A 27773-nucleotide genomic window follows, 5' to 3' on the forward strand; every position below is an offset into this window, starting at 1 on the left:
CAATTATATGAAACATGACATAATGAAAACGCCGACTGTAAGTAAGGTAGAGCCATTAGCAACTAGCAACAAACTCTGCGATGAACTGATCGTTTGTTTGTGTTGTTTATCTGACGTTCACTGGGCGCCTGACCTGGCTCAATATTGTACTGAACCAATAAGTGCCTCAAATATTAGTTTAGTACTATATTAAGCCCGGTCTGTGTAAATTATATGAATTAAAACTAGTAATATCTATATTGCATCTTGAATCTTGATTGCTAGAAATAAACAAATACGGTACATAACTAAAACTAAATTACTAAATAGATCTTAAACGGGATGAGAATTAAAAGGTTTACGTGACCTAATATGCTGCCTAGAAAGACTATTAAAGTTTTTAAGACAAAACACTAAATAATAGAATGATTACCATAGATGGACTTCATTACCCAGTTAACATTATTTATTTAGTCTACGAATGTGACAGTATGTTTACTAAACTGTACTTAGTGAAAGTCGTGTACCTGAAGTAAATAACACTTCATATTATAATATAAGTATTATTCAAACGTTAGATGATCGTCGAGGACGTCACTCACTCCTACACACTACATAGTATATAGGTAAATAATAAACATATTTTATCAATAGGCATACACATTTTCTTATTTTCAGTACTGAAATCTACCTAAAAACAATAGTGGGTGCTCACACGTATTACCTACAATATTATTAACATCGATAATAGCAAGTAGAGGGATTAACTAACAGTCATACAAAAACGTTGAACTATAGATAAACGTATCGTTACAAAAAACCTCAGTCAAATAGTCGTGTCAGTAGAATGTATGAAGTATCAGTGTATCAGTGTACGAGTGACGTCAGCGAGGTACAGTTGATGTACAGCGCTTGTACAGCCGTGAGTGAATGACGAGTGTTGTCCATCGTGAACGATGATAACACGATGTATAAGTGATCTCGTCACTGAAGTTACGACAACAACATCAACTGGTTTCACTGAGCGATGATCGCGTGTGTGTGGTGGTCGCGGCCCGGCGGCATCAAGCGTCCGGGCTTTTTTGCACAAATATCGCAGTTCAGGTAGAGGTAATAGTCATGCTTTAAATGTACTTGTGCAAAAACTTAGGAATGGTCTTATTAAAATTATATGGGCATTATATTAGATATTGCATAGTTGTTGTTTTGTATGTTTACCAATGTTGGTTAGGTTAAAAACTTATTGATGATACTAAATATTGGTTGGTCACTTAAAGAAAGTCATCAATAAATGAATAGAACAAGAATGGACTCAATTTGTCTATAGTTAGAAAACTTAAGTTGTATATTTGACCGATCCACATTGTCTGATCTGTGAAAAATGTAAGGATGATCGATCCCTTTAATAATGTAAGTGAGACATTCTAGTAGAGCGAATGCCGATGTTGAATGTTGAACGAGGAAGTGTGTCGTACGTGTTATGTCAGGAAGGAAAACCTTATTAAGATTACCTAAATAATGTTTTTGTTGTTGTTTGGGATTTGGTAGAGCATTGACGCGCGTGTCTCGGGCGCCAGCTTCCACGCTCTCCACCGTGGTGATGTGATCATGTCAGTGAGTGTACACTTGTACACACTTCACCGCAAGCGTGTGCCGTGTCGCAGTGGGAAGTGTCCCAGTGACGTCGATATGTTATTGTTTTTCTTAGCATACTTCCCCGCAAGCAAATACTTGAAGAAATTAAGTAACCGCTGTAACAAATGACATTTCATTGATCGTATTACTCACTACTTCATCACTTACTCATCACTTTCCTCCTCATTAAAGAGTTTGACGTAACTAATAATGTTATTGGTTTTTAATGACACATCAAGTCTAGTCTAGATGTAAAAGTTTGTTTGGATAAACATAATTTTGGTTACTTAGTCTCGCAAAAAAGAATGACAATTTCACCTTAGGATTTTCTTTTTCCACCCGAATGAAAATTTTGAATGTGAACAATTCGAGCGGTTGTAGTTATTCCGAATTAGTTAAAATTAATAAGTTAAAGGAAACATGAAGGGTAAAGTAGTACTTACATGAACGTAAACTATCATGTCTAGATAAACCCTTAGTCCCTACTATGTACATAGCTACTGCTGGTATATATCAACTTGTTTTTTATTTAACCTTTTCTTGCATGTCTGGTTTAGTCATCAACCCGATAGTGTCTAAATAAAATTAAAATACCAAATAACGAATTGTTAAAAATGGAAACTTACACTTATTGACTAATAGCACACAAATTCGGAACGTTGTAGGTACCTACGTTGGGAATTTGTGTACATTTTATATTAATATTTCATTATATTATTATTATCCAATAGCACTCATGATACTGATAAGCCAGGGGTGTGTAGCAGTGCCGCCTCACTCGCCCTCTATCGATATCGGCAGGATGCTGTACAATTCAGCACACGATTACTTACTAAAATATAGTTTATATAACAGTTATATATTTAAGAGTAATAAGTAAAAACAACTCATTTAAGTAGAGTGTGAATACGTAATTATGGATTTTTATTACTAAGAGTAAAGTAAAAGAACTAATGTTAACTAGGTACAGTTAGAGTTTCGACGTGTTACTTGTTTGCTATTAGTATTCATTATCTATATCATGTAATCTACCGCGTTGTATTCAATATATAGACGGGATTAATTGGGAACATTGGGTTGCTTGATATTTCGGCGCGGGTAACACGGGCCGAGCTGCACGATATACTAGTATTTTCTTTATTAGTGAGCATTTTTGATTATGCGTTGCAAAAGTGCCTCATAAAGTAAATTACGCTTACAAAATTTATAATTAATATAATAAGTATATATGCAGGAAGAGACATACTTGTTTACTAAATTATCAACATCGTGTGTTTTACACAATGAACTACGTGCGATGTTTCTAAGAGACCGGTGATGTGTGGAGCTGTGTGACGTAGGGCTCGGGAAATTAATACTACACATTACACATACGTTCCTTTAAAATAGTAAACATTGCATGTCGTTGAGTGACGTCATTGTACCGCCATACATGCAGTTATGCAGGATTACACTACATGCTCACCACAGCGTAACCGCAAGGAAACCACTCAATGAACTTATATTTACTAATTTCAATTAGTAATTCATTCATAATTAATTTATTTACGTTTTCCTGTAAAGCTCAGCGCCCAGTGACCGGCAAAATGACCAATGAAATAATCAGTATCGAGTAGTAACACTTAAGAATTGTAGTATATATTGATACTGCTCGAAGAAGCAAAACTATGTTGCGTTATCTTCAAGACACCTTTTCATGCTTCAGCGCCTTGGTAGCTTTCAGGAAGCCAAGACAAAAGCTTCGCGCGTGGATCGTAAATCGTATGTTTAGTCTGGACGGAACGCCTTCGTAATAATATGTCTAAGTCCCGGCACACATAAGGATTCTGTGGCGTAGTGTGTAATGTAGAGATGGTGTAAAATGGTCGTGCTCATGAGTCGCCAGTGCCGCCGTGTGCGCTGAACCCTTACACCATAATATTAGTGAATGATTGAGGTCACCTGCGGCGGGAAAATTGTATATTATGTCTTTAATACTTAGAGCGTCAATATTATGTGCATTTTATATAATTTCTAAGAATGTAGTGCCGCAGACATAACTCATTTAATATATTATTAACCATTGGGAATTTTGGAGACATTCGGTTATTCCATAACCCGTAATTAGGCACCTCCTTTGACCATAATATAACTTGTGACTAATTAAAATTACTATTAATTTTATGTTACTTAGGTTAGCGATAACGGGTTCCTAAAATTCCGTAATATTCCTAGGTACCGTCCACATTAAGAAAGCCACAATGTGGCGTGGTAAACATGTTATTTACCACAGGACTACAGGGCTTCTGTCCGCAAAGTACCTACTTTTAATATTGTATTGTAATGAATCATTCGTTTCTCTTTTCGTGTCAAATTCACGCAACAATGTTTTAATGTGCATATAATCTGATCAATTACTTTTAAAGGCTCTCTTGTCTTTAGTCGCACATTGTAAGTGTTATAGGTATGTGTTCATGACTGTCAGCATATTTGACTATCATCAATATCGAGATAAGAGCAGCAAATAGCTTGATAAAACGATTACAGTTAATTAATGTCGATCGCATGATTAATGTTTCTCAATGTCTTCGTAAAATCCCACGTTTTATGTAAAACGCAGCGGTAATTAGCGCGCCGCCGAACGCCGGCTGGCGGCTGGTGGTGGCGGCACGCGCGCGCTATCATCGTGTCAGCAATTATCGTTCTGTTGCACAATGCTATTAATTAATAGCCTCCGTACTTACTGCACTGTCGGCATGTACGTTATCTTGAGTAATAACATCAACATAGAAATAATCACAAACTTAGATATAAGCGGATAAGATAAGATGCCGAGCGATTAAGTAAATGTTTTAATTATAGAAACGTTACGAAATGTTATCGACATTTAATTAAATATGTTTGTTTAAGTCATCGTTGTTGCTACATTCATATCGCGAACAGTTTATCAACTAGTCATGTTTGAAGAAAGGTGCAAGTACATAACATTCATGTACTCATTATATTATTGTAAAGTATTAATGTTGCACATTTATTGTTGTTTGTAATTCCCGTTGATAAGTAAGTTCGTGAGAATTTGTTAAAGTATTTTACAATTTGTCATTTAATTTAAGTATAGTTGCTTTAAATAGTACATATAATTAAAATTTCCTTGAAAATGAAATGTAATACTGCGGTAAACAATTAGATATAATTATTCACATTGTAACTTGCAGTAGGTACCTACATTGTCAATTCAGTAATGATTCGTATGTAATAAATGATTTGTTCAGATAATGTTATTGTTTTATTTATATATGTATAATGAGCTCATTAAATCCTCGTCACACCCTCGTCGTGCCCGCGTTGCGTCGCTACAGTGATATTTATACTAATATTATGAAGCTGAAGAGTTTGTTTGTTTGTTTGAATGCGCTAATCTCAGGAACTACTGGTCCGATTTGAAAAAATATTTCAGTGTTAGATCGTTTGTCGTTCGTTCACCGCTTACGGGTCATATGATATATATCGAATTATGGAACCGAACTAAACGCTACCACTCTGTAGCGCGATTCTGTACAGTCGCTACTATCAAGCTCCGAGAGTTTGAGATTTAAAATGGACTCAAAAAATGGTTTCTATGGCCAGAGCGGCTCATCAGATTTTCATACAAAATAATTCAATAGCTAACCGGTTGTCGATAGTCGATAGTGGTAGAGAATCGCGGTACTGTTTGTTGTACACTGCAGTGATGTGCCAATTATTTACTTGGATTTTTGTAAAATTATTAGCTAGGGACTTAGTAAGTAGATACACACATGTATAGTTTACATGAATATTGACACACAAGTAGTTTTGAAAGGAAGAGACGTGACAACATCATGTCAGAGATGTCAAAGAACTCCCATCTACAGCCGGACGAGTCTAGATAATTACTTCACGTACTTCCCCCAAGGTGCGTAGACGCGTAGCTTGAGTCTAAGTTATTTACTTTATTAAAGGTTAACTAAGTGGTGAGTGCAAGTTTAACCGCGTGAGAGTTAATAACTGGCTTAGTCGAGTGGCGAGTGTTGTGCGCCAGGGACAGCTATGCGATGAGTCAGCGGGTTTCCCGTCCTCGGTGCACCTCCTCCGCCCTCCCTCGGCGGCGGAGCGGCGATGTAGCCCCAGGGCATACTACATTGATCGCGAGCTCGATGTATTTAGCTACATGCATCACTTGTAATCAACCGTCTTCATAGGTGAAATTCAATTAGCAAATAAATTCGTAGTTTCGTTTCGTTATAAGTTGAGTAATTTGTCGAACTTCAAAAATGTATCGAATCCTACAGATATTTGTCCCATACTTTACAAATCATCTGCCTCTATGTCTGGGCTTTATGCACGCTACTTTGAATATTTACTATTTATAATACTCTTCTTTTCATTACATAGTTTCGTCAATCCTTAAAGTTTTTTAGTATGTATTATATCACTGCATATTATTATAGGCTTCTTATAGGTAGGTATATGTATTTTTTTATCAAAGACAAATTTAATCATTCCATCATTTCTCGAGTCTGCTCCGACGACGGGCGACAATTACCCCTGCACTTTAACTACAATAACGACGACTCGTTAATACTCTAGTATGTAAGAACGTAGTCCGTATTTATGCAAAAAGGAACCACACGACAATCATTCAATTTTTTACTTTTCAGCGGAATACTAATATAAAAGTGGTCTTAAACCTACAAAAAAGAACCTCACGATTTTCGCCTCAGAAATAGGGTTTTCTAAAAGCAGAACAGAACCAACTGCAACTGATAGAGCTGCACATGTTCTTGTAAAACCTTTGATATTTCAAAAGTACGTATTTGCTGTGTGGTTCCTTTTTGCATAAATACGGACGTATAAGTGCAACAACATACCACGTGCACCGCTCGTGCCGTGTATCGAGGCAGCTAAACATTGTAACAATGTGAACATACATATATGTATGAAAACCCACCTCACATTCACACACCTCCTCACAGCTACACTACATCACATCAACTTACACAATCTATCCCAATACGCGTTGCTAGTTATGAAATAATAAACACTAACAGTCGCCGGCTATTTACCTAAAATAACGATGTAATGTAAAATGTTGCATATTTACTACAAACGTACTGTTGAATAGTTGAACTTCTATGAGGATAGTCGTCACTTTACAGCGATTTACTAATTAAAATTAGTGCCCAGCCGATTATAACACTGTCATCATTTTATTTCAATGTCGTTGAAACAATTATATTATGTCATATTCGCCATGCGAGTATATCAGCTGTATCAAAATGACAATGAAATCTTAAATATTTTTTTTTTAAATCGTATGTCGAGATGAGATTAAAAGAATAAAATAGTAAAGATTACATTAGTTTTAGTAACATGATGCAACACAAATATATTTCGTTAATCTGTTGCAAATTGTATATTTTATATATTTAATGATGTATTCTTTTATTTTTGTTAGTAATAAAGAACCGTGGGAATATATTGAAATTTACATAACACTGAATCTTTATCTCCTTGGATAATATATTTTGTTAGTAAGACAATACAAGGAAGATGATGCGCGTGCGCGTGGGGATTTAAGCTATGACATCACAACGATGAATATTGGCTTAGTCAGAGTAAAAACTATACGATATCTGGAAAAATTAAAAGAAACATTTGTGATATCCTATGTCATATAACAAGTTGTTAAAAAGGAGGAAGTAGAGGGACCTTTCTCACTTCCTTGTATCTGACAACATCTCACGCTCCCAAAAGTATTTGTTATCGACACATAATTATATATAATAGTTGTTCGTGTACATAATAAAGTACAAGTACTTCGAGCACCTGTGACTTAAGTGCCGTATCAAGCGATATCCTTTCACCCTTCAAAAGACATCAACGCGTAATCAACATGCGATTATTTTCCTAAGTCAAGTATCTATGTAGAACTTTTCCAAATCATTTGTTTGTAAAATGAATATTTTTAAGCAAAATTATTGTATTTAAACTTACTATAATTATACAAATTACATTATTATTTATATTGTCAAAAAACGTTGATTTTATTAGTTAATTTGGTACAGTAAAAAATACAATGAGTAAAAAAAGTGTTTAAAGGTATTTATTTTTGAATAAAAGGAATAAAATGAAATTGATTTAAATATAAATTTTAGCTCTAAAGTAAACAAATGGTAATTATTAATGTTAAAACAATTAGAGGACATAATAGCAAAACTACGTGTAATTACAACAGTGGCTCGTGCTAAGTAATGACATGATTGTATCAACTCTACATTGCACAACCAGCGTGTAAGGCTCTACCGGTGTGAGTCACGCGCTTCACATCGCCGACGACAGAGTTCACACCGACGCTCAGCCACTCACTGTGATAAAACCTACCTGTAATTATGAAGCAATACATTGTGTCATGTGTCTCTACCTCTTCATATTCTAATTACTACGAAACCTTTTCACGCGGACGAAGTCGCGGGCGGAATCTAGTATTTTATAAAAGTTAAAAGTGTTCATGAGACATAATAAATGTTTGCTCTCATACACAGTAAATAAGGCTTGCGTCCTATTACATAGGCATGTTATTTTGATCCAATCTACTCCTGAGAAGTTCAGACGTAACGCTTAGCCTCACCCCGGAATCAAACTTTGAGATCAGCGGTCATACGGTAGTTATATAATATCATGCTGGAGGTCATCAACAAAAACATATACGCCATAATTCAAACAATATTATCATTACCGCACTTGTTCAGTATGTTCGAAATATTAGAACAAAACAAGTGCACGTGAGTCAGCAAGTGTGTGAACCTTGCACAAACAACACAACTTTCATATAACGGTGAATATTTCCACACAGACAAACATGCAGACACGCACACAGACAAACATCGCCGTGTCGACAACACACGACCTTGACGAGGTCGGGGGACGCCCCGCACACACACACACACACGGTGTTTGTATCATTATGTGATTATACAGATAATCATGATTACGACGATTATACACAGGTGACAAGTATGTGTAGCCGACGATCAATTAGCGGTACTTTGCTAAATACAGCTCAACTACTGTTGTCATCAGAAAACTGTTATTATTTTATTATCCTCCTGGCTTCATGTTGTGATCGAAATAAGCTTGTTATTCATTGAAATGATACATTGACTATTAGTGAATGAAAAATACATAACTAAGTGAAATTAAATTGAGAGTGTTATTGAGTGGTTCGTCGCTGACCGTGTCTGAAACAATACTGCGTGGTTTTACACAGTTCCCGAAGTAATCATACTCGCTACTCGACACGTCCCTAATATACGCACTGAATGGGCTTGAGCGTTTGACTCATCCATTGTGACAAAATTATAAACAATGTTTATAATTTGTTTATTTACATTTGTAGTGTGCGCGCGGACAGTTGTCACTCTGGCGTTCTATCGACTCATTGTGTTATTCACAAACAATTGTATTTAGTGAGCGTAGGTACGTCGTGTCTGTGATTTATATTTTGTTTGAAAATGTTTACACCCTTAGGCTTAGACACACCCCTGAACCGATGGAGGTGTGCTGCAGTCGTCAGTGAGCGCGCGCTACGAGTGACCGGGGACAAGGCGCGCGGCGGGTGAGGCGCGTGGCGGCGGCGCGCTGCGGCGGCGCGTGGCGCTGTGGCGTGCGCGCGATCATGGAAAACACGAGTTTTTATTACACCTGAATAATCAGTGTGTCGCGCGCCGCCCGCGATACTTCAGAGCTTCGACACCGAGTGCCCTCACGGGGTTTACCAACTATTAACACACCAACGCAACAAACAAGGTAAAATATATCATTTTGTAGAAACACTAACGTAAAAAATAGGGTTTTTTTAAGGCATCGCATAGCGGTTTTTACGATGCTTAGTTACGTGATACTTATTTATTTGTCCAATTTAGTGCTCATTTAATTAGGTCTGATTACAAATGAATGTATATCATTTGGTATTAATTTAGAAAAAGAATTCTAAGACCTTATTTAAACCGATTGCTTAATTTGTGATCACCTGTCATCAATGCATTATCTAACAGTGTCGTTGTGAGTTGTGTGTAGAGATGATACATCGGGTGATAATCCCAGCATCTCCGCCGAATTACTTATGACACAGACGTTAACGAGAATCGGCGATGTCGGCGCGAGGTCGAGATGAACGTACGAGCGGAAGGTGTGCGCCCGCAGCGGCGGCGGTGGCGCGCGCGTGTGAGTCACGCGTCGTGGGGAATGTCCACCAAACAACACGTTAGCGCGTGCTTCCATACTTCATCTAACTTACATCTTAACTTCCACGTCATAGCTTAATCATTCCGAATATGAACCGTTTTCCTTCTACCTGTGGGCTCTGGCCGCGTATTTCCCAAATCTATCCGCAGTCTGTACAGACACCGTCAGCTGTTACACACGTTATGAAATACAAGAATGTATTGAGTCACTCACTCAGGATTTTCACTGACGTCTAACTTATGTGTTTTTTACCTGTTGACTGTTGGTCACCTAACTCACTGGTACCTACATTATGTCAGTTAGTAAGATGTGAGCACCGTTCCTGAATACAGATGCAATGAACTATGAAATCAAAAATTATGACATTATAAGACCCAAAACTTAACTAGATAATATAGCAAATGTTATAAGTTGAGGTGTCCGTGAAAGTTCAGTCCGGTTTGTAATATAAAGCGACATAACAAGAGCTAACATCAACTGCTGTCAGTAATCTCTAGGACCTGGATGTTTTGCGTCAATTCAAGACCCATCCGCGCCTGTAGAGCCTTCAACCTAAGATAGAGTAATACTCTATACATCGAGCCATGATAACGAAGTAGTTCTACCTTAGTCCTACTTCATTTATACTCATGGGATAAATACTCATAATGTAAATAACCTGTGCTTATCAGGTGACACTTAACTTAGTCATCCCATCACCACAGACACACTCTCTATTATATTGCTCTTATAACTCTGTGAGACAGTCTGACTTGGAACGTGCAAGAAGCAAGGATCAAGATTTATATCAATGTGCTCAAACTCAGACCCACGAACACACCCTCATCCTTAGTATACAATCAGAATTTATAAATAAAATGATTAAGGTATACCTTTGAACTTGAGATCAGTGCATAAATAAACATAACAGGTGAATAAAACGTAGCATTATTATAATGTACGCGGGGTCAAAGTGTCACCGCGCACGAGTTTATACTGAGCGGTAACATCATGTGGTTTGTGGTTGCAACAATTAACGGGAATATAATTAGTTTCCGTCCTTCATGACTGGTGTACGATGTGACAATTAACTAGCTATTATGCGTCTAACGACATTTAATTATAATAGTATCTGTGTTGTCTGCCTTGTGTGTACATTACATGAGATTGAAGGAAATCAGTACAGATTTCTTTAACAAATTATTAACCGAATAAGTTCATACTGACAATTTAGAAGATTTGAAGATACATATAAAGAGGCTCTTTTCGTTTTAAAACTGTAACATAAGGTTTTTAGAATGAGGGCGTGGAAAGTAAGAGGCTTTATTCTCTGATTTCTCAAAATACGTACAGTTCGATATGATATTATATTGATCCTTGAACCGCGTAACTGATTAATAAATAATGTTTAAGTTCTAATAATACAATTATTCAATTGTTGTGGTTTGTAGTTGTGGTAGTACATCACTAGCTCATTCGTATAAAGTATGATAAATAGCACAATAAACATTAGACATCAGTAATAAATTGCACTTATTTCAAATGTTTTGACAACAATATAGCATTTTATTACTTTAAAATAAATTGTGGTTAATGCGCAAAAACTTTGCACTTCTAAATGTAACAAATATTTCTGTAAACAGCGTGAGCCGTTGAGGAAATAACTTTATATAATATTTGTATAACGTTTATAAGTTTTCCTCCTAAAGGTAAAAAGATAATGTTAAGAAAATTCCTGATGATGTAGTCGAAGTCGAGGTGACGTGTGTAACGGTACAGATGTGTCAGCACGGGGTGACCCCGCTTCACGAATCGCATTCTCATAATAATTAACAAATATTAGAGCATACATTAGTGTATTCAATAATTTTCGGTCACTTGTATGATTATATGAAGAGTATCCGAAACAGCAAGTGTATCCGTAACAGCAGGTAATGTGGGTCCGGTCCGGGTCATGTTTACGGCAAGTGAAAGATTGCACCACGACATGCGGCAGTGCGCACGCGCAGGCCGCACGCGCATGCGTCACGAGAGTACGCAGAACCTGGGTTACTTTCACTGCGCTCGCGCCCCTTCCAGCCAGCGGTGTCAAGCGGTGTGCTCGACTCGCGATCATTCCTCGTCTTTCACCAAACGACCTTGACCCCGGGGCATGTCCGTGCACACCAACAATTGTATTATTTATGTATGTTTACTTAATTTGTGAGGCTAATGAGATTTGATTTTTGTGTTGTTATTACTTGCTTGACGATAAGTGCCACATCTTTGTGACATAATTTAATGGTTTGTTCAATTTCAATGAAGTACTATCGAACAAACTGAATCATGACCCACCATGTGCTCATTTTCTAAAACACGTCTATATACGCGTAGGTCGAAATTGGCTTGCACCTACGTTTCCTTGGTAATGAATTTGTTATCTGTCATTATTGTGACAAATATTTGTGCGTCAATACAATAATGCTTTGCTACCGTTTTCAACAGGCTCCGTGGCGTAGTGGGTTGATGATACGACTGCGACGCGTCAGGAGTGGGTTCGATACCCACTCGGGACTTCTTTTATTCGGCCCTTATAGGAAATAATGTTACTATAAAAATTAAAATAATATAGGGTAACCAGCATAGTTATTACCCGGTTAAGGAATTGATACACAATTTTGGTCAATAGTATCTTTATTTAGTAAAACATTGACTTAAACTCTATTATATTATATCGCAACTTAAATATTCTTTCTAAAAGGACATCAGTCGTTTATTTCAATAACTTTATACTAATTCAATATATAACACTTAAAAACAAGAAATACTAGCGAATACTGTTAATTCAAATGTGTTATCCTTAACAAAAATTGCAACAAACTTACTTTTTCTTTTCGAACTACACACCTGTCGCACAAACGACGGACATGAGTTCTATAAATTAAAATGTTACCAATATTCTGAAAGTGACATATATCGCAATTAATTTAAACTGGTTACTTTAGAAATTAAAATAAACGTATTATTTCTTAACATTGGCAATCACTGTACGATGGGCAATGACTATAGTGGTTACCCTAATCGTTTCAGAGATTTCTAAATGACGTGCTATTTGATATTTGACACAAATAGGTTTTTTTCACAGTGAAAAGAGTTTAGACTATTTACATTCTAGTTTCAAATTAAGAGCGATTTATCGAAAATGTATCTACGTACTGTAATAACAAAGGTCAAAGTTGTCTGTAGTCGTAATACATCATAACACAGTCGTATACATGTTTAAAATGTCCTAAGTGCAACTTTGACGATAGACACGAAATTCTTACTGTTTTGACGGTGTCAAACGAATTATCGGCAAAATGGGTCATGATTCAGTTGGTTCGATAGTACATAGCCTATGATACAACGGGACAAATAAATATTTAATAATAGGAATACTCACACGGTTGACGTTCCATCAGGAGAGCTCGCGTGGCCTCTCGGCGCCAATCTTTGTAGTAACTGTCAAGAGGAACGAGGCTGTTATCAGTCGTGGAGTACGACGTTGTGCCGAAGACACCCGACGGGAACCGAAGTCTAGTGTGCGTGTACTGATGAACAAATCGCAGACTTCGAAGCTCTCCTTACTAACAATGACTATTGCTCGCATCGTCGCCGAGGTGAATTCAAGAGACGATGGAGCGAACAGTTAGATGCAAAGAAGATGAACTGCAAACCTCGGAAATAAATTGAGGAGGATTTTGAGTCAAATTAATATTTAAACTTTAGATTTGAATTGGAATAGATTTTAAATGAGAGTAGAAATACTTCGCCAAGTAACAACAGTATATTATTATACTGTATCAATATTTTCCATAGCACGTGAAGGTCAATTAACAAACAATCCATGAGAAGAATGATTCAGATCACTACGCTGTAGAAAGTTTGTACTGTGGAAATTTTGACACAGCTGACGTCAATACACTTATTACGCTGAATTTAACCAGAATATTAGTAATGAGCTGGCTGCACTACTAGGAATGAAATGTAAGAAATCTCGCAAATGAAAGCTATGAGCAATTAAGGACCTTGACACGTGACCATTGTGATCAAGGCTTTATCGGACATTCGGAGGAAAATAACGGTAGTAGTGTAGATGACACACAAGTATTACGTCTAAAATAAGAGAAAAAAGTTCAAGGAATAACATCATGTAATGTGAGTCAGAGGTTGTTGTGAATGTGAGGAGACTTCCCAAACTTGTATCTGTCACTTCCTTCTTAGATCTTGCAATACTTTTTCTCTCTTAGACCTGCAATATCTTGCGCGCAATGTGATCGTATCCACATTTGCACCGGTCGTTATGTTAGTGTACATGTTGCTCATCGCTTTCTTCTGGAACAAGGAAGTTGGCTTGTCACAAGCACGACAACTTTCATATAAGGCAATTTAATGCTTTAGAATGAATTCACTATTACAGGATACATTGATGAAACAAATATTGATGTTGACTTTATTATTTTTTAAATTAATGTAAGTTTTGGAGTTCGGTGACTGTGATGCTCGCCTAGTACGTAAGTTAACACTCAGTTTATTTATTCTAAAACTGGGTTTTTTCAGTTCTCCACCGTTTGACGTTCAAAACATAAAAACATCGAATTAATTTAAACTTATTTTAGGATAGTATTCACTCATAGGTGATAAAAACAATGTAAGCTGTAGACGCGTGTTTATTGTTGTATAGACGCGAGCACACGCGTCAGTGTCTTCCACTGAGCACTATTTGAATACCAAGTACAAGGAGTACGAACTTCCCATCTAAAGTAGTGACGAAAACAATCGTGATATGAGTGTCCAGGTAATTTACCTTTCCCTGCGATGATACCATGTGGGCTGGTAATAACGATTTACCGGCAGAAGATAATATGTATTCTGACCTCATTTCTCCGAAGAAAAACATGTGACATCGTAGCCTACACCCACGAGTACAGTCGTCGATGTATTGTATAAGGATGTCTTCAACAAGCTTTCGAAATGTAAGTAAGGTGTCCAGGATCCACAGTCGCTCACACCTCCTGGAAGGTCAGTGGGTTGAACGTTACGTGATATGTTCGTAAAACGGAGCTTGTTTATGAGAACATCCAAAAACTCCATTGACCTTGTGGCCCGCATCGTGCGGATGTAAGTAAAATGAAAGCAATTAAAATGAAATAATGTTGCGCAACAGCTGCGCCGCCGCCGCGCAGTGACGCGCGCGTGTTGCGCAACAAGCGTGTGTCACATCCTTAGCTCTGCGGTTGTAACGGTACTGCGGCGCGCCGCGACGACCTTCGGCCTTGCGCTGTTCCTGAGAAGTCACAGAGGTGCGTGAGTGACGCCAGCGGGCTGTGTGGGCAAGTATACACGTAACCGGGACACTACCATGTGTAATACCGCTGCGGAAATAACAAGCATTTTGCTTCACTGACATCACTCCACTGAACCTTATGAACACCTTTTTTGGAATTTGTTACCAACATTCTTTTACACACCTTACATTTCAGCACGTTCCCATTTTTTGTTAAGTCAGATCTTGTTATGAGTGGTTCGTGCCACATGTTGGTGGTTGATGCAATAACATAATCTCCTGAAGCTCAATAATGCGTTTGTAAATTGAGCCCGCAGACAGTCCAAGGAGCAGCTAACAATCACAACCGTGCAATATCTAACGTAATCATGAACCTACAGCCTACTATGAAGAAGCTTTTGTAAGCACTCAGTAAGCTGATAGACTGCAGATAGTTGAACATGTTTTAATACAGTGACGTAATGTTTAGGATGTGGGGATAGCCGGGACACAGTAATATTTCTGTGGAGCGGATGCGCGATGCGTGCGTGACGTCGCACACGTCACTCGTGCGTGACGTACGCTCGCGCCCGCCGCGCCGCCGCGCCGCCGCCGTGCCGCTCTAAACAAACAATCTATCATAAACCCGCTACTCAATGTACCCATGCTACTGGTGTACTCCTAGTAAGTCCAACATGTCCCCACATGCGTATCGTACATAAGATATAAATGTTTCATACAGTTATCTTACGAACTGTAAGCACGTCATTGAGTTCTTAAGAAACCATTAATTTGTGGCTCGCGTCATTCGTGTGCCGTTAAGGGATTCTCCAGAGGAAGTTTGCTTATGATTAATTCTTGCGATTCGTATGCAGATATTATTTAATATCCTCATATATTATACAACTTCGTCTTTGTAACACAATAGCAAAAGTTACAAAGGATGTTGCTTTTTATCGCTTAACTGCTAACCTAATAAGAAAAAGAAAGTAGCGCAAAATTTGCCGTTTTGTGTAAGTATTAAAGGACATGATACATTTATTGCGCGTTCTTGAAATCCGACAATACACTAAAGACATATTGATGTGGTAGTTTTGATACACAAACATACGCAACAAAGTAGACAACATCCAGACTATTAGGGAAGCTGTAAAAATCTCAGACGTAGGCGTGTGTTGAACAAGTGATATGAACGACAATGAACTTAATTGTCTCCACGTCAGATCGCCACTAGATACAATTGAACCAATTGAGACCAAGTCCTGTGTCATGTGTGATCTCATATCAATTAGTGCAATCGTGGTCGGGACTCCGTTGCACTGGTAATGAGATGTACGTCACTGTTTTTATTAATTAAAAGCATATGCATCGTGATGACGAATTTGGAAACACACACGTTAAATAAGAATGAAATTCAGAGTTATTGAAGAATTACTTACATAACGATGATAGCTCGACAACTGTCGGACATCTTTTCATTGCAACTCGTGGTCGCAGTTGTTCAAGAGGGTCAGGTAAAATGCTTCTAAGTGGCCGGTGCTCTATGGACGGGCTGATGCAAGTAGTTGTCTATATTAAGTGCTTGTCAACCAGTGAGTGCAACTGACTGTACCCGCCTCTGGCGACTGTATTTTGTACTATAAAGTTAACATAGTACAAAGGTCATAGAAGCATGGATGGTACTCACTACCGACATCGAAATGACCCATGACCTGACCACTTTGAAAAACTATGTAATAAATAAAAGTGTAATTTTTTCTCCTCCTGCCGAGTTTTTATAACATGTCTGTAATTTAATATTTTATGTAAATATATTGTAAAAAGCTGTATTGTAGACATTCGTGCGAGAACTTCGCACCTCCTCACTACAATATCATTAACGACCCGTGGACGTTGGAACTTACAACATACAAGTTTTTACAAACTGAAGCTTCTATTATCCAAAGTTCTTGCGTGCAATTAACACGGATTGTGGACGAATATCACGCCTTTATCCGACACTCATTATGAAATAAAAACGAAGAAATGTGTACACAAAACAGAGGCTAAAAAACTACTGAATGCGTAGTTTTACTAAATAATATTGACATTAGTAGAGACCTGTGACATCACGGTATTGATGTTTTGTGCGAGCACGTCAGTCATGTGTGAATTAAACTCATTATTATGATCAGATCTGAACAAAAACTCGTGTGATAAGTCCATGACGTCCTTATTGTCGTATTAAACCTGCTTTGATTAAACGTTAGCAAATAGGAGGAAAAATCACGAGATAAAAGCTTTTTACATACTAGTTGTTCATTCTACGGCTTGGTCCCATGGAGTGAGGAAGGGTCGATTACGATCTCTTCAAAATGATTTTACATTACATTCGAAATTCACATACAATGGACATATCACACAGCCACCATTTCTTTTTATAAATATTTTTGTGTACATACTCATTCAGCAAAACGGCTAAAAATCGTGGTAAACTAACTATATGTATTACGAATTATTTTTCATTCATTCATTTTCCTGTATTTATCTATTGCAGATGATTAACGTGGCGTCAGGAAGAATTAGTGCACTTTCATAGCCACGAGTTGTTATACTGTCACACTAATATTCCAGTATTCTGAATGAATCTGCAAACAGCTGATCTGTTCATGATGCACGTGTGTGGAGGCGCGTCGCGACGGGCGCCGGGCGGCGTGCGCGCGCGCCTGTGTGCGTGCGGCGCGACGGTCATGGACCCCGCGTTATGTAGGACGCGACATTGAAGCACCGCGATGGGCTCGATCTCAGTTACGTCGCTCTCGTCATGCTTCCATTCAACTAGGCATGGAGATTATTTTGTGAATGCACAGGCCTAATAGTTTGTTTACTGAAATCACATGACCTTGTATATGAGCTGCAATTTCCTGTGTTGTTTATGGGCTCTATCTCGAGAAAACAATGATTATATCACCATAATAATATGAAGACCATAACAATCAATAGAATTGAAGTACCTATTTACCTATCTCTTCTTGACAGGAAGGATATAAATGAGAGAAAGACGGCATGACTAGGCGTGTCAGTGTCACAATGATTCAAGATCATTTTCACGTGTAATACCTATATTATGTAAACACTAGCAGTGTCACCGGTTACCGTTAACTTAAACAATTACTTACCTAACTAGCTTAGCCATAATTTCACCACTTTTGCAACCATCATGCGGGTGGGCTGCGAGATAAATTATTACACGACCCTCCGTGACTACAGATAGGTATTACAAAAAACAGGTTACTGAAAAAAAAAGTGGTTTAAAGTGACAATATATTTCACAAGTCGTAAGAAGGACACTCATCGGAAATATTCGGGTGTAGAGCTGAGTACTCACTTAAATTAACGCAGCCAATAATGTTAGTTTCATAGATATGGAAAGAACATTTCTTGCGATGTATTATGTTTTTATTACCTACGTATTTTCAGGTACACGTTCCATATTAAAATTACTAAATAGAGGCATACCTACAAGGGAGAGTTCTGTAAACGACTTCGTTTTCTGGCTTAAGTTTCCATAACTTCAGCTTTTCTATTGACCTGAGGCTTTTTATAGCCTGACCTTCGTTCACGACCGGGAGACGAGCAGCTTGCAGACTAGCCATTACATGATATTGCGCGAAGTACATAATATATCGCTTGATAAGTGAGTACTCAGCTTTACAGAGAATTATACTTTTTTGTGTTGTTTGTAGCGCCGGCGCCTAGTGCGTCACAGGCACGCCGGCGCGCCGCCACCGCCGCCCGCAATCCTGCATTATGCCGAAAATATTGCTCCGACATCCGGCCATTAAATACACTCAAAATCATGCACTTTTTATATTTTGTCGCCCTGTTTGTGTCTTGACCGCTTTGGAATGTTGAGCTTCGATCGTTTCACTAATTTATGAATGAATTTCCGAGGCCCTTGGACTCATGTTTGTGTGTCTCACACTTGTTCCACACTTTGGTTTAGAATGTCTCATTCAGATATTTAGCATATCCTTGGTGATATGACATACTTTATCTTTATTTGATAACATTCGGATATTTTGATTATATCAATAACTTGTTTGAGCTGACGTAAAACAAGTTACTTCTGAGAATAGCTTGTTGTATTTCCGAATAGGAACTACTCTTTTTTTGCTCGTCAAGAAACTCGTATGTAATCCTATGCATTCAGTAATATATCCTTTTCTATCAGTGGAAATCAGCAATCATTTATTAAAAGTGTTGTATGAACACGAAACGAAAACTTATCCTCACGTAAGACGCTACCCCTCTGGATCTATTGTTGGCATTCTCCAGTTGCTCACATCGACACAATTGTTGCGGGCAGTTTTACAATATCCAACCATCTCAGCCTAAATTAACTCGGCTACAGCGATTGTATTTTTTACAACATATGTATATATATATATCAGCTTAGCCTTTTCTTCCAAGCCATGCTGGAGTCGGCTTCCAGTATCACCGGATGCAGCTGAATACCAGTGTTTTACATAGAGCGACTGCCTATCTGACCTCCACAACCCAGTTACCTGGGATAACACGATACCCTTCGGTGAGACTGGTTGTCATTTCAAGCTTCTGACTACTGTTAACGACTGTCAAAGATCTTCGAAAATGACAGCCGGGACCCACAATTTAACGTGCCTTCCGAAACACGGAGGAACTCGATATGTATAAGATGGTCACCCATCCACAAATCAACCTCGGCAAGCATTGCTTAACCTCAGAGATCGATCCGCGCGGCTGTTGTTAACTAAGCCAACAACATTTTTACAACATACTCTGTATAATTTCCGACTCGATTTTAAATACGTTATTATTTTTTTTAATTTCCAGTTTGCTGAACAAGAGCTCTCCTATTTCACTTCAATATGACGTCACTTATATATATTCGCTTAGCCTTTGTTCCAAACTATGTTGGAGTCGGCTTCCAGTCTCACCGGATGCAGCTGGATACCAGTGTTTTACATGGAGCGACTGCCTATCTGACCTCCACAACCCAGTTACTTGGGTATTAACACGATACCTTCGGTAAGACTGGTTGTCAGACTTTCAAGCTTCTGACTACTGTTAACGACTGTCAAAGATCTTCGAAAATGACAGCCGGGACCCACAATTTAACGTGCCTTCCGAAACACGGAGAAACTCGATATGTATAAGATGGTCACCCATCCACGGAACAACCTCGGCAAGCGTAGCTTGACCTCAGAGATCGATCCGTGCGGCTGTTGTAAACTAAGCCACGAGCTCCTCTTCAATATGACGTCACTTACATACTTTAAAAGAAACTACTAATGAATGGAATGAGTCCGAGCTTCAAGTTACCCAAGTGTGCTTCAAACTAGTGAGCTTTCATTCATCGATCATCATTCCCGGTAGTGTGAGTCACAGCTTTGAACCCGCTCAAGTGGTCACGGAACAAGTTGACTACCACCACTTGACGTATTACACACAGCACACAATCATGCGCTGTGTCCCGGGTTTCCCAACAGGCGCAATACTTCAGCAAATATTTGACATTTGGACGACTTTCGTTAGAATCAAACGTCAGAGATGAGCCACAAGCAAATATCCTGTACGTTTGACGCAAGTGTTCGTGCCGCCCGCGCCAGTGTCGCGTGCCGGCCATCTGCCGTGACTGCCCGTGAGCGGCACGACACCACCCGCCGCGCCGCCGCGCCGCGCTGAGCAAAACAACTCAATGAATGAACGAACGGTGTCAGTGATAATTCCCATTAGTCATCAGGACATTGAATGAAAATATTACGAAATTAATAAGTAACTGCTTACATAAATAAATATTTTTGGTTTTTATTAAGGTAGAATGTTAACTTTATTAGTCACACCAATGAATTGTATCAAGACACCTAATCACAAATTAAAATATACAGGGTGTCCCAAAACTCAACGATAATCCGAGACAGGATGAAAGGCCAAGTCATACCGGCTATAGGAAAAATAAGAAAAAAATTCCATATCACTTAGTTCAGCAATAATAGACACTTTTCAAAAAAGTTGAAATTCCACACCCTTGGTCGCATTTACAAGTCCTGTGATCACCAATGTTACAATTTCGCTGTGTTTTTTTGAATTTCGTGATCTTAATTAAATATGCTATTAATCGTATAACAAATTAATGCACAAAACATTGTTAATTTAATTAAAAAAGTTAAGTTTTAGTGAGTCATCTTTCTCAAAAATATCGTTAGTCAACTTTGACGCTTCATACTGAAAAAAAAATGTACTACACTACCCTTGGCAAGTTATTTCAAAAGTTGGCGCATTTAATCAAAATTTCAAAATAGTATAACACTTGCCACTTTTCTTGCCATTAAAAATGTTATTTTTATTTGAACGAAGAGTATCCCCGCAAATGGATCGGACGCAGTGGTACAATTTTATGGCATCCTCGTTCAACCGATCTAAATCTAGTAGATATTTTTTACTGGGAATGCATAAAAGAATAAGTCTTTTCAAAATCAAAACAAAATCTATCAGAACTTCGCCAGAAAATTGACACAGCGTCAGAAGAAATAAATGCAAGGAATTTTGCTTGACTGGTGAAAAAATCTTTTGTACGTCGTTGCAGAGCCTGTATTCGTGCCAGAGGAAAGCAATTATTTTCAGTAAAGATGTAATTGAGTCAGTCCATAACAAATATTTAATGTAATAAACATAATAGATTATAATAATTAAAAAAAAAACAATGAACGAACCATCGATCTTATTTAATTATTCTCCTTAAACTAAAGTAATTCCGAATTGTTTTCCTCTAGCATGAATTCAGGCTCTGCAACGCCTTACAAAAGACCTTTGCACCGGTCAATCAAAATTCCTTGCATTTATTTCCTCTGACGCTGTGTCAATTTTCTGGCGAAGTTCTGATAGATTTTGTATTGATTTCGAATAAACTTTTTCTTTTATGCATTCCCAGTAAAAAATATCTACTGGATTTAGATCGGGAGAACAAGGAAGCCATAAAATTGTACCACTGCGTCCGATCCATTTGCGGGGATACTCTTCGTTCAAATAAAAATAACGTTTTTAATGGCAAGAAAAGTGACAAGTGTTATACTATTTTGAAATCTTGATTAAATGCGCCAACTTTTGAAATAACTTGCCAAGGGTAGTGTAGTACATTTTTTTTTCAAAATGAAGCGTCAAAGTTGACTAACGATATTTTTGAGAAAGATGACTCACTAAAACTTAACTTTTTTAATTAAATTAACAATGTTTTGTGCATTAATTTGTTATACGATTAATAGCATATTTAATTAAGATCACGAAATTCAAAAAAACACAGCGAAATTGTAACATTGGTGATCACAGGACTTGAAAATGCGACCAAGGGTGTGGAATTTCAACTTTTTTGAAAAGTGTCTATTATTGCTGAACTAAGTGATATGGAATTTTTTTCTTATTTTTCCTATAGCCGGTATGACTTGGCCTTTCATCCTGTCTCGGATTATCGTTGAGTTTTGGGACACCCTGTATATATTTATTGCATCACACACATATGTATTTTCTCAAATTCTCACGGTGTTTTCTGATTCACACGTAGTAAATGAATCATAAGAAATGTTTTTTTTTGTTTTTCTTGTTTTTACACCTGTATGTTTACTATATCCTAAACCTTTTGAAAATGCACCATACCTTTGTAAGTGATATTACGTGCGTCTACGACCTTGCCTGTTCATCGACCTGCAGGTAGGTCTGCGACCCGCGAGGACCTGTCTGTCCACTCCTTTTGACTAAGGGCCCAGGAATGTGTCTAACAACAACAAAAACTACATGACACGCTGTCAGTTGCCGGACACGAGGGAAAAGTTTCAAACCCTTTGATATACGCCGGCTCATTAAGTTATTGCGCTTACATCGCAACAATCAGGAATGTTGTGAAATCATTCCCGAAAATGTGCCGCTGATGGGGTGAGAGATTCGGGAGTGGGTGAGTAATGATGGCAGCGGTCACGTAGGCCCGCGCCGACTAATACCTGTTAGTATGCAGGAGAACAGCTTGTGGTCGCTGCATCCGCGTAATGTTATGTATGCGGTCAGAACCTACGCTTGAATGAATCCTTTATGTACGAGTATAAACAAACCGATGGTATGTGGAACACGTGCCACTGGTACTCAGTATTAGTGAAGTGAAGCAGTCTGGTGTGAACGGCTGAACGTCATCGCCGGGTGTTAACTGATTGTTATTACGTGCAAGACAATTAGACATTGAGTATAATTAGACATCGCTATTAATGGATATCTCGTTTGGTTTTGTGGGAGCTGCTTGTGTAAACGTGTGAGCCAAATTAGAATGAATGAAACAACGACATCGTAATATCACTTATAGCAAGTCACCCGAATACACAGCAAACAATCTAGGATATATATCTAAGCTGTGACTTCGGCACTAAAAAAAGTTCTTTAAGTTTTGAACCCTCAAAGGCTCTATGTGTAATATCCGAATGTCGTCGAATCGATTACGAACATGAATGAAGTAATATGTCGGTATATTATAAGTTGTGATTAATCTGAGCACTTTCTCCGCGAGTGGTGTGTGGTCACATGTCACGCACAGTTCTAGAAGCTGTACCGAAGCGCCGCGACTTGTGAACGAGGACGAGGGACTCATCATGCTGTCAACTTAACACTCGTGCTTGACCATTACAAGGACTTTGAGAATAAATGAGGTCATATATAATATGTTGTAGTCAAAATTCTAACCCAGTCAATAGTACTTTCGACTGATTTTGCTAGTCAATAGTATTTTTGATTGGATAAAAATGTTGACTGCAACATATACCTGTATATTTATATAACAAAGTGCCATGAGACTAAGGAACACTGTATGGAAGTGATGTCTGATGTAAAGAATGAAAGATGAGATACTAGATTGGACATCCTTCACACTTAGGCTTCGTGTGACACGTGTGAACGCGCTAATCTCGGGAACTACTGGTCTGATTTGAAAAATTCTTTCAGTGTTAGATAGCCCATTTATCGAGGAAGGCTATAGGCTATATATCATCACGCTACGACCAATAGGAGCAGAGTAACAGTGAAAAATGTTACAAAAACGGGGAAAATTATGATTATCTTAAGTGACGCAAGCGAAGTTGCGCGGATCAGCTAGTATATTAAATACTAGCTGACCCGCGCAACTTCGCTTGCGTCACCTAAGAGAATGGGTCAAAATTTTCCCCGTTTTTGTAACATTTTTCGTTGCTACTCCGCTCCTAATGACCGTAGCGTGATGTTATATAGCCTATAGCCTTCCTCGATAAATGGGCTATCTAACACTGAAAGAATTTTTCAAATCGGACCAGTAGTTCCTGAGATTAGCGCGTTCAAACAAACAAACAAACAAACAAACAAACAAACAAACTCTTCAGCTTTATTATATTAGTATAGATTCCATTGTAAGAAGACGCAAGAACTACGTAAGATTTAAATTGACTCAATAAATATACACATGGGTTTTTTGATAACGCAATAGTATGTTAAAATACATCGCATATATTTATATTGTAATTAAGTAGTTAATAAATTATCATTATCATCTAAATATAAACGCAACACACATCTGTAATGCAGATGTATTCGTCTCGTGCGAATCGCTAATATCCTACAAATCGTAATAAGTGACGTCAATGTAAGGTTGTTCCGCCGACATTTACGATGCGAGGAGCAAATCGGACATCCGTCTAATAAGTGCTTAGATCTGCCAGCGATGATGATAAAACTCTTGTTAGTGAAAGTTCTCTCTTTTTCATAAAGATAATCGTTCATTCTAAGCTTGAATACCATACCCATGGCCAAGGTATAAACAACCGGAGCTGCTGGTTTACTCCCGATAGTATCGAGTCGAAAATCAAATTCGATTGGATCGAACAAACGTTAAATCGTAGTTCTAAATTTAAAACTGTACAAGCCAGTGTGGTAACTGTAACTCACTGAAATATTTAGTACGTGTACAGTTTACAGCCACACACTTCATCCAGTCACTCAATCGACACGTCGTCGGTGGCAGGGCAGAGGTCAGCCGCGGACGGTTTAACGAAGCAATCTTTAAACTCAGAGCATTTTGTAACAGAAAATTGAGGAGCAACTGTTTTCCCCAACCCGGGTTACAAACCCAAGACATCTTAAGCGTTCACTATCGCCGTGTAGAGGCAGTTCCAATGAATATGCATCATAAATCTATGTGTTGCTCATAAACGATGAAACCTGTTATAAACTAGTCTATTTTGGTTCACACGATGAGAGGACGATAAAGTTATGCAAATTATGAGAATAATGTTATAGAACAGGTTGCAGTGACGCGAGGATGCGTCGTAGCTCAACGTCCGACGTCAGTGGAGGTGCTAGTCACAGGTGGGAGTTGTTCACGTCACGTGGTGGCCGGTGCTGAGGCCCCTGCAGCCCCTCCCCCCCTCGCCACACTCTCGAGGGACGTTTGTACCAGGTGGCTCCTAGCGCAGGCTCCTCTTACAACATCAAGATTCGCGTCATGTCTAAATATGACTGTACCGTAATATTGTCCGTTGCGGATACATCTCTCGATACTTCGTCAATTTTCCTTAGAGAAGATTTTTATACCTATAAGACTTCATAGTTGTAAGTGAGTATCTTCGGCCTGGACGGTAGGTGAAATGTTAGGCCAGGAAAGACACGAGTATCTTAACTATAGTGTATACTGTATATCTTAAGTGGGTAACTCTAAGTCACTCAATGCTTTGAAAGCTCCTACATATTGAGATAATATAAGTTTGCAATGATTGAGCACTTGAAGACATGTCGCAATGATACTGGTGTTGGTTCAAGTACAGTCGGTAGCTATGACATGTCAACGTGCTGCACGCGTGTGTTGGTCAATGTGTCCACGGTGACCGTGGTGCTGTGTGGTGGTCGCCGTGCTCAGTGTGGTGGGTGTCGCGGTGTGCCTGCGACGAAGCACGTACGCATCACTACATTAACATAAAGAGTCTAAATCAAAGGTAAAGAGGTACGCAAGAATCGCTGTTGGATTTTTGACAATATGTTAAGTATTTAGTCAAGGGAAGTTTAGTCATAGTCTTGCTGAAATTTGAACAATAATTTTCTTTGAGTTGTAAGAGAAATTGAAAAGAGGTACTTTCGATTAAATTTAATGATTAAAAAGTTTCACTTGCGTGGTATGAAGAAATGAAAGGGTAACGGGCGGGAAGGCTAGAAATAAACGCAAGAACGATATAATTACAACATTTATTAAGAAACAGAAAATATAGAGCACAATCTCAATCCTTCCGATTCTCCTTTAAAAAGGTTTATGTGTGGACTCGTACGTGAGACAAGGTAATCTCATTGTGGCCGCAGCAGATCTTGGGTATCGTTGTAAAACTTACAGTAACGTGACTCTCATCACAATCGGCTGGACTTTTTGAACATCATTCTTAAGAAGCGGACTCATATATTTAGTAGAATCAAACGAGTATACTACGTGACATGAGTTAATCATTAATGTAACAGAACTCACAGGTGGTTCTACGCACAGATTAAAAAAATATAGGTATAAGTTTTCAATATATAAGTACGAAAATTAGGATAAGATGTTAAAAAATTCGCTTTTTTGGGATCTATAAAAAACAGCATCTGTCATTTATTGTGTAAAGTGGTTCTCTATTGAATAAAAGTCGCCGAAGCGCCTAAATTAGACTACCAACTGGACCAGTATATAATATATTATTATATTATGTATGTTGAACAGTAAATCAGTATCAAACTAGACCAGTGTTATATGCGGTTAGAGTTGGCTACAAGGGGCTCAATCTCTAGCATGTTAACTAAATCTGACTTAAAGGTGTACTTTTACTATTTACCTGTACCACAGCATAACCATATACTTACCATAACCACACCCGTTAAATGCTATAAATAAAATTAAAAACAATCATCTTGTTCATCTCGCGCGGGGATTCCTCCAGTTATCATTATAAGCGTAATTATATAATGTAATCAAAGGTAATCTGTGAAGTATGCAGTTATGCACATAACTTGAATAACTTAGAAGTTGTTATGTGTAGTGACACAGTAGTGATGTGCTCCCAGTACGTAGTGCATCACTTAGCATTATACATAGTAATAGTTATAGATAATCGATACATTTGCATACATATTATGAGGGTTTATTAATAGAATCATTATGCATGACGTTAGTTTAACAGCTGAGAACTATGACATCGACTAGTTGTATATCTACATCTATACTATAATATAAAGCTGAAGAGTTTGTTTGTTTGTTTGAACGCGCTAATCTCAGGAACTACTGGCCTGATTTGAAAAATTCAGTGTTAGATAGCCCATTTATCGCGGAAGGCTATAGGTTATATATCATCACGCTACGACCAATAGGAGCAGAGTACCAGTGAAAAATGTTACAAAAACGATGAAAAATTTCGCCTATTCTCTAATGTGACGCAAGCGAAGTTGCGCGGGTCAGCTAGTAATTTATACAACTATTGTTAGACAACAAGGAAAGTTACATTTATTTAGGGTTGCGTCTTTGACCCCTTTTTCCAAGATGGCGGTCGGAGGGCAGGGGTGGCGACACCACAAACTTGAACTTCTGCTTGAAGCGTCCACAGACACCCCCTACACA

The sequence above is a fragment of the Anticarsia gemmatalis genome, chromosome 14 (assembly GCF_050436995.1).
Source record: "Anticarsia gemmatalis isolate Benzon Research Colony breed Stoneville strain chromosome 14, ilAntGemm2 primary, whole genome shotgun sequence".
NCBI lineage: Eukaryota > Metazoa > Arthropoda > Insecta > Lepidoptera > Erebidae > Anticarsia > Anticarsia gemmatalis.